Source organism: Pelodiscus sinensis, chromosome 7, assembly GCF_049634645.1.
Source record: "Pelodiscus sinensis isolate JC-2024 chromosome 7, ASM4963464v1, whole genome shotgun sequence".
In the NCBI taxonomy this organism is placed as follows: domain Eukaryota; kingdom Metazoa; phylum Chordata; order Testudines; family Trionychidae; genus Pelodiscus; species Pelodiscus sinensis.
The window spans coordinates 6,190,723-6,197,160 of record NC_134717.1 but is presented as its reverse complement, the minus strand read 5'-3'; positions in this window follow the sequence as shown (position 1 = coordinate 6,197,160).

Below are 6,438 nucleotides of genomic sequence, written 5' to 3'. Positions count from 1 at the left end.
ACTAATTACTGCCCAGTGCTTCCTGGGGCTCTAAGGGTGTATCTAGACTACAGGGTTTTTAAAAAAAATAGTAGCTTTTTTGTCAAAAAAACTTCACCTGCATCTAGACTGCAGCCGCGTTCTTTCGAAAGTAAATTGAAAGAACGCAGCAGTTTTTTCAATCATAGTAAACCTCATTTTACGAGGAATAATGCCTTTTTTCTAAAGCACTCTTGAAAAAAGGCACTATTGAATGGAAACTGTGCTTTTTCGAAAGAGAGCGTCTGGACTCTCGTTCGAAAAAGCGGTTCGCTTTTTCAAAAAATCTGCTTGTAGTCTAGACTCTCTCTTTCGAAAGGCTTGTAGTTTACACATAGTGTAAGTCTGAGGTACTGCATCCACATTAACAGAACCTGCCTCGGACTAATTTCGAGGCGTCCCCGTAGTGTTCCCACGCTAGTTCGATTTTGTAAAATTGGGAGTTATTAAGTTGAATTTAGTTATTTCGAAATAGTTTCCTAGTGTAGACTTGCCCTCAGTGACAAGGACCATCAATTCTCATGCTACAGGACATCACCTGGGGGCAAAATGCTCCTGGTGAAAACCAAAACCAAGTGGAACTCACCAGTTCCTTTACACATTCTCAACTCATGTCTGGCCCATTCAGATCTGCATAGCTTTTGGAATAAACCAAGACCTGGCTCTATGTAAATCGAGCTCAGTTCCAAGTGAAACTGAACCCTGATTATGATATCGTGCTGGAAAACAACTTACACAAAATACTTGCTCCCCTTCTAGTTTTGTTGTGAACTTCAAAATGAGTTTTTCTTTGAAATCTTGAGCTCACTTGAATGCAAAACTTGGGGTGAAGGTGAGGGTAGGATCTAGAGGAATGAACCCCATGCATATTAAAACAGACTAAAATGTTCACCCTAACCTAATAAAGTGAAACTGCACATTTGCTCACAGCAGTAAACATTTTCATGGGTCTGTACCAGCAGCACAGTGTATTTTAATTCCTTTTCCAAGGCCTCCTCTCACAGCAATTAATTTTGTATTCCTTAATCTAATAAACTGCAGTGAATTCCTACTGCCTTCTGACTACCTCCTTGCGCATTCATCCCTTTTATGGGAGGTAGGATAATAAACAGTCATATCAGAGTCTCTGATAGAGATTCTGTTAAGAGCACTGCTGGGCTTTGTTAAATCATTGATGCGATTTGATTTTTATTAAATGTACACAGGAACCCGGGCAGTATCTATCTTTGATCTGAAGAGCGGATGCAAAAATGGGTGCTTCCAAAAATAGGTGCTTCCTTATGCTAACGAAAGTAATTAACATTGTATTAAAATAAATCCATGCCTGGCTCCGTGCTGCATAATTCAGCACGTTGGGCCCATTAAGAAGAGACCGTTTAGGTGGCAATATTATTCACCCTGAAGTTTATGTGTGATTCTATGGAACCTTAGTAATGTTCTGACGGTTGTAAATTTTTCTTGTGGGGCTTATGCACGTAGACAGTCATGTTATATTGCACACAGTCCATAAAGAGACTTTTGCAGCAGGGGTCCTGGGTCCTGGCTGGTTATCAGATTCGTTACCATTGGAAAGGGCAGAAGTATGATTAGAATGAAATATGCCCATCCAACCTCACCCTCGCCTGAACCGTAGGTTTGCATTCAAGTGTCAGATCAAATTGGTATAACTCTTGAGGGCTAGGTCTACACTAAGCAGGTCGGCTTAAAGAACACCATTCAGCTACACAAATTGCATAGCTGGATTCGGCTTACTTTAAACCGAGCTGCTGCAGGGTCTACACTGCGGGAGGCCAATGGGAGCATATGCTCCCATCTGCTTCCCTTACTCCTTGCAGAATGAGGAGTGCAGGTCACTAGCATGGGCTGCCCTCAGCATTTGATTTGGGTGGTCTACACTAGACCCGCTAAATCGAATGCTAAAAGATCAACCCCTGGAGGGTCGTTCTTCTCCGTAGTGTAGATATGCCCTAGAAGACACCAGAGCTATGCTGATTACACCAGTGGAGAATCTGGCCCGTGGTACAATCTGGCCCTGGTCCCCACCAAATTCACAGTCCATTTTGGTCAATTTCACAGTCATAGGAGTTTAAAAATAATACATTTCACGATTTCAGCTAATTAAATCTGAAATTCCACGGTGTTGTCATTGCAGAGGCCTGACCCAAAAAGGAGTTGTGTGTGTGTGGGGGGGGAGGGGGGGATTGTGGTACCGCTACTATTACTTCTGCACTGCTGCTAGGGGTGGCACTGTCTTCAGAGCTGGGCAGCTAGAAAACAGCAGCTGCTGGCCAGGAGCATCACAGAAATCAGGATGGCATGGCATGGTATTGCCACCCGTACTTCCAGGCTGCTGCCTGCAAAGCTGGGCCCATAATCAGAAGCTGCTACTCTGATCAGCCAGGCGGCAGGGTGGCAATAGGGCTAGTACAGTAGAATATTGCCACCCTAACTTCTGCGATGCAGCCTTCAGAGATGGGCTCCCTGCCAACAGCCACTACCTTCTGGCCACCCAGCTCTGAAGTCAGCACAGAAGGTTGGCAATACCGTGATTCCCGCTAAAATAACCTTGCGACCCTCCCTGCAACTCCTTTATCAGGACACCCAATTTGCTCTCCCCTGTGAAATCGATATAAGCACACAAAAGACCAGTTTTCCCAGCAGAAGACCAAATTTCACAGTCTGTGACACCTTTTTCATGACCATGAATTTGAAAGGGCCCTAAATATAGGATACCTCATATCTTATTTCCCTTCCCATACTGGACAAAGTGATGCCAATAAAGCACTTTTGTACTTCTGCAACTGCGCTCACCAGGAAGGTGGAGGGGCGGTGCTGCACTGTTTAGCTATCCTGGTATAGTTAAAGCAGGCAACCTGATGTGGAGACAAAACCTAACGATCTGATCCAAGCAGTTAGAACTTTGCTGAATCACTGATTCAGTCTCCGGCCGATGTTATGCAAGTCAGACTAGATGATCACAATGGTCCCATCTGGGCTTAAAATATATGACCTTATATTAAATCTATGACAAAGTTATTGCTCAGTAGGAATCTTACCATTCACTTCAGTGAACTTGGATCAGGCCCTTAACTCTATGGCAAGTCACTTACGGTGCGTCTACATGGCACTGTTATTTCGAGATAACTAGGGTTATTTTGAAATAACAATGCGAGCATCTACACAGCCATTCTGTTATTTCAAAATAATTTCAAAATAACGGGTGGCTTATTCTGAAATTGGTAAGCCTCATTCTACGAGGAATAACGCCTATTTCAAAATAGCTATTTCGAAATAAGGCATGTGTGGATGCTCCACTGCTGGTATTTCAAAATAGCCCGTCACCAGGGCCATTCTAAGTTATTCCTCCCCAGTGCCTCCTGGGGCTCTAAGGGTACATCTAGACTACAGGCTTTCGTCGATAGAAGTTTTGTCGACGGATACTGTCAACAAAGCTTCTGTCGACAAAGAGCATCTAGACTACATCCAGTTCTGTCGACAAAGCAAGCCGCTTTGTAGATATGACAGTGTAGACGCAAAGGACAGTGTAGATGCAATAACGCTTTCTGTCGACAGAACTCTGTTGACAAAAGGCGTTATTCCTCGTAGAATGAGGTTTATTGCCGTCAACAAAACTATTGAGTTCTGTCGACGTTATGTCGACAGAACTCAGCGGCAGTGTAGAGGCAGGTATAGTTTTGTCAACAAAAGTCCACTTTTGTCGACAAAACCCTGTAGTCTAGACACACCCTAAATGGAGATAGCACGTCTACATTAAGGAAGCCTGCCTCGGACTCATTTTGAGGCTTCACTGCAGTGTAGACGTACCATTTTGAAATAAGCTATTTCAGAATAACTATTCCAGAGTAGCTTATTTTGAAATAAGCGGGAAGTGTAGACGTGCTCTTAGACTCCCAGTTTCTTACTTTCTTCTTCTGAAAAAACGATGCTGGGAACACTTCAGAGTGACACTGTGTGGCTTTATGTATTACCTGTTAATTAATCAAAGAAGGTGCAAAGTGTTATTTTATGCATAGCAGTTGGAGGCTCCTAGGGTTTTATTTCCAGATGGGAATGGCAAGGTTTTCATTCTGAACTTATTAAGGTAGCCTTTAACAAGCACATAGTTTCAAATGAAAGAACAATTGATTTAAGAGCATTTATAATCCGCCCTCTATCTGAGGAGTGCTGTAAGCTCCCCTATGCAAATGATGTGAAGGCCAAGCATAATACAGAGCGATGAATGGAATGTGAGCTACTTAATACCTGCAGCACCAATGAGCTTTTGACACACTTTTAATAAATGGATTACTTGTTTTTTTTTTAAATATTTAAATCTTTCCTAGAGGTGCAGGCATTGATCAATTATCCACAGAGCCAGACAATCTCTGCTAATTCCACATGCCCTTTTTCGTTAGAAAGATTGCTTTGAATAGCATGCGTTACTTTCCATCAACATGATTTTATTGAAGATTTCCTTATGGTAATGCACTTGCTTCACTTAGGCCTTGTGCGTCACCATGACAGAAAATAATATGCCCTGGCAAGTTATGCAAGGGAGGGAAGATAATAGGAAACAAAGAACACCACCTCCTCTCCTCCACAGAGTCTTAGAACTGGAAGGGACCTTGAGAGGTCATCGAGTCCAGTCTCCTGACCTCACAGAAGGACCAAGCATCATCTAGACCAGGGGTCTCCAACTTCTTTAAGCACAAGATCACTTTTTGAATTTAAGTGCAATCCAATATCTACCTCAAATATAAATACCCTTGCCCCATCTCCCTCCTACCCCTTCTCTGAGGCCCTGCCCATGCCATTCTCCCCTCTCTTGCCCACCCTACTCACTTTCATCAGCCTGGGGCAGAGGGCTGGGGTGCAGGCTCTGGTCTTGGATGAAGGGATCTGGAGTGTGAGAGGGGCTCTGAGATGCCTTTGGGGTGGGCCATTGGGATGTAGGAGGGATTCTAGGTGCAGGGTCTGGGAGGGTTTTTGGATGCTCGGGACTTGAGGTGCAGGAGGGGGTTCATGAGTGGGGTAGGAGTGCAGGATGTGGGCTCCAGCTGGGCACTGCTGGTGGCTCCTGGGTGGTGGTGCAGTGGGGCTATGGCAGACTCACTCCTGGAACACTCCCTAAGGCAGCCAGCAGACTCCATCCCAAGTCCTGTTGTGCCCCCTCTCTGCTCTGTGAAGAAAGGATACAGAGTGGGAGGGGGCACCTTGTCATCAGCGCCCCTCTCGTCCCTCCGCTGCCCTGCCCAGAAATCTGGAGTCTCCCCTGGGGGAGGAGTAGCTCCAAGACAAAGGACAGGAGATGCGCAGTAGCAGGGCGAGGGGTAATAGCCTCTTGGCCAAACCAGTCAGGATCACCTATCAGAGACTCCCAGGTCTACCAGTAGATCCCAATCTATTGGTTGGTGACCACTGCTCTAGACCATCCTGGTTGGGTGTCTGTCTCACCTGCCCTTAAATATCTCCATTGCTGGAGATTCCACAGCCCCCTTAGGCAATTTATTCCAGAGTTTCACCCCCTGACAGGCAGGAAGTTTCTCCTAATGTCCAACCTAAACCTTCCTTGATGAAATTTAAGCCCATTGCTTCTTGTCCTATCCTCAGCGGCCAAGGAGAACAATTTTTCTCTCTCCTCCTTGTCACACCCTTTTAGATACGTGAAAACTGCTCTCCGGTCTCCTCTCAGGCTATGTCTACACTGCATCCTTTTGTTGGCAGAGGAAATGCAAATGAAGCACTCATTAGCATTTCTCGTGCTCCCATTTGCATAGTCTCCTCCGATCCTTTTTGCGGAAGAGGTTTTTGAGGAAAAAAATGCAGCGTAGATGGGGCTATTTTGCGCAAAAAAACCTCTTCTGCAAAAAGGATCGGAAGAGACTATGCAAATGAGAGTGCGAGACATGCTAATGAGCGCTTCATTTGCATTTCCTCTGCCGACAAAATGATGCAGTGTAGACGTAGCCTCAGTCTTCTCTTTTTTAAAGTAAACAAGCCTGTCCCAGTCTATGGGGGGAGGGGGGAGGGGACTGTGTCTCCACCCCCAAGTTCACTCAGATTCCCCGAAACCTCATCATTGTGAGCTGGCGAACGCTAGTCCTGCAGCCCTTCCCCCGTGCCCTCTACCCATGACCTTGTCTATACTATACCCGGTTCTACCCCAGCACCCACAATCCATACAGTTCTAACTTTAGTCAATTGCACTTGAGGCTTACCTCCACCGACTATGGAAGGTAGGGAGACCTGGGCCTGCCCCCACTCCAGGTCTCGGCCCAGGACCCTTGGAACAGAGATATTAATCTTTTGCTCAGTTGGTGGGGATGTATCCCGCAACTCACCAACCCACAGACTCCACTTCGCCCCATCCTGGGTCGCTTCCTACCCTCCAGTTGGTTCCTTGAAGCAGGTCTGGTCCTC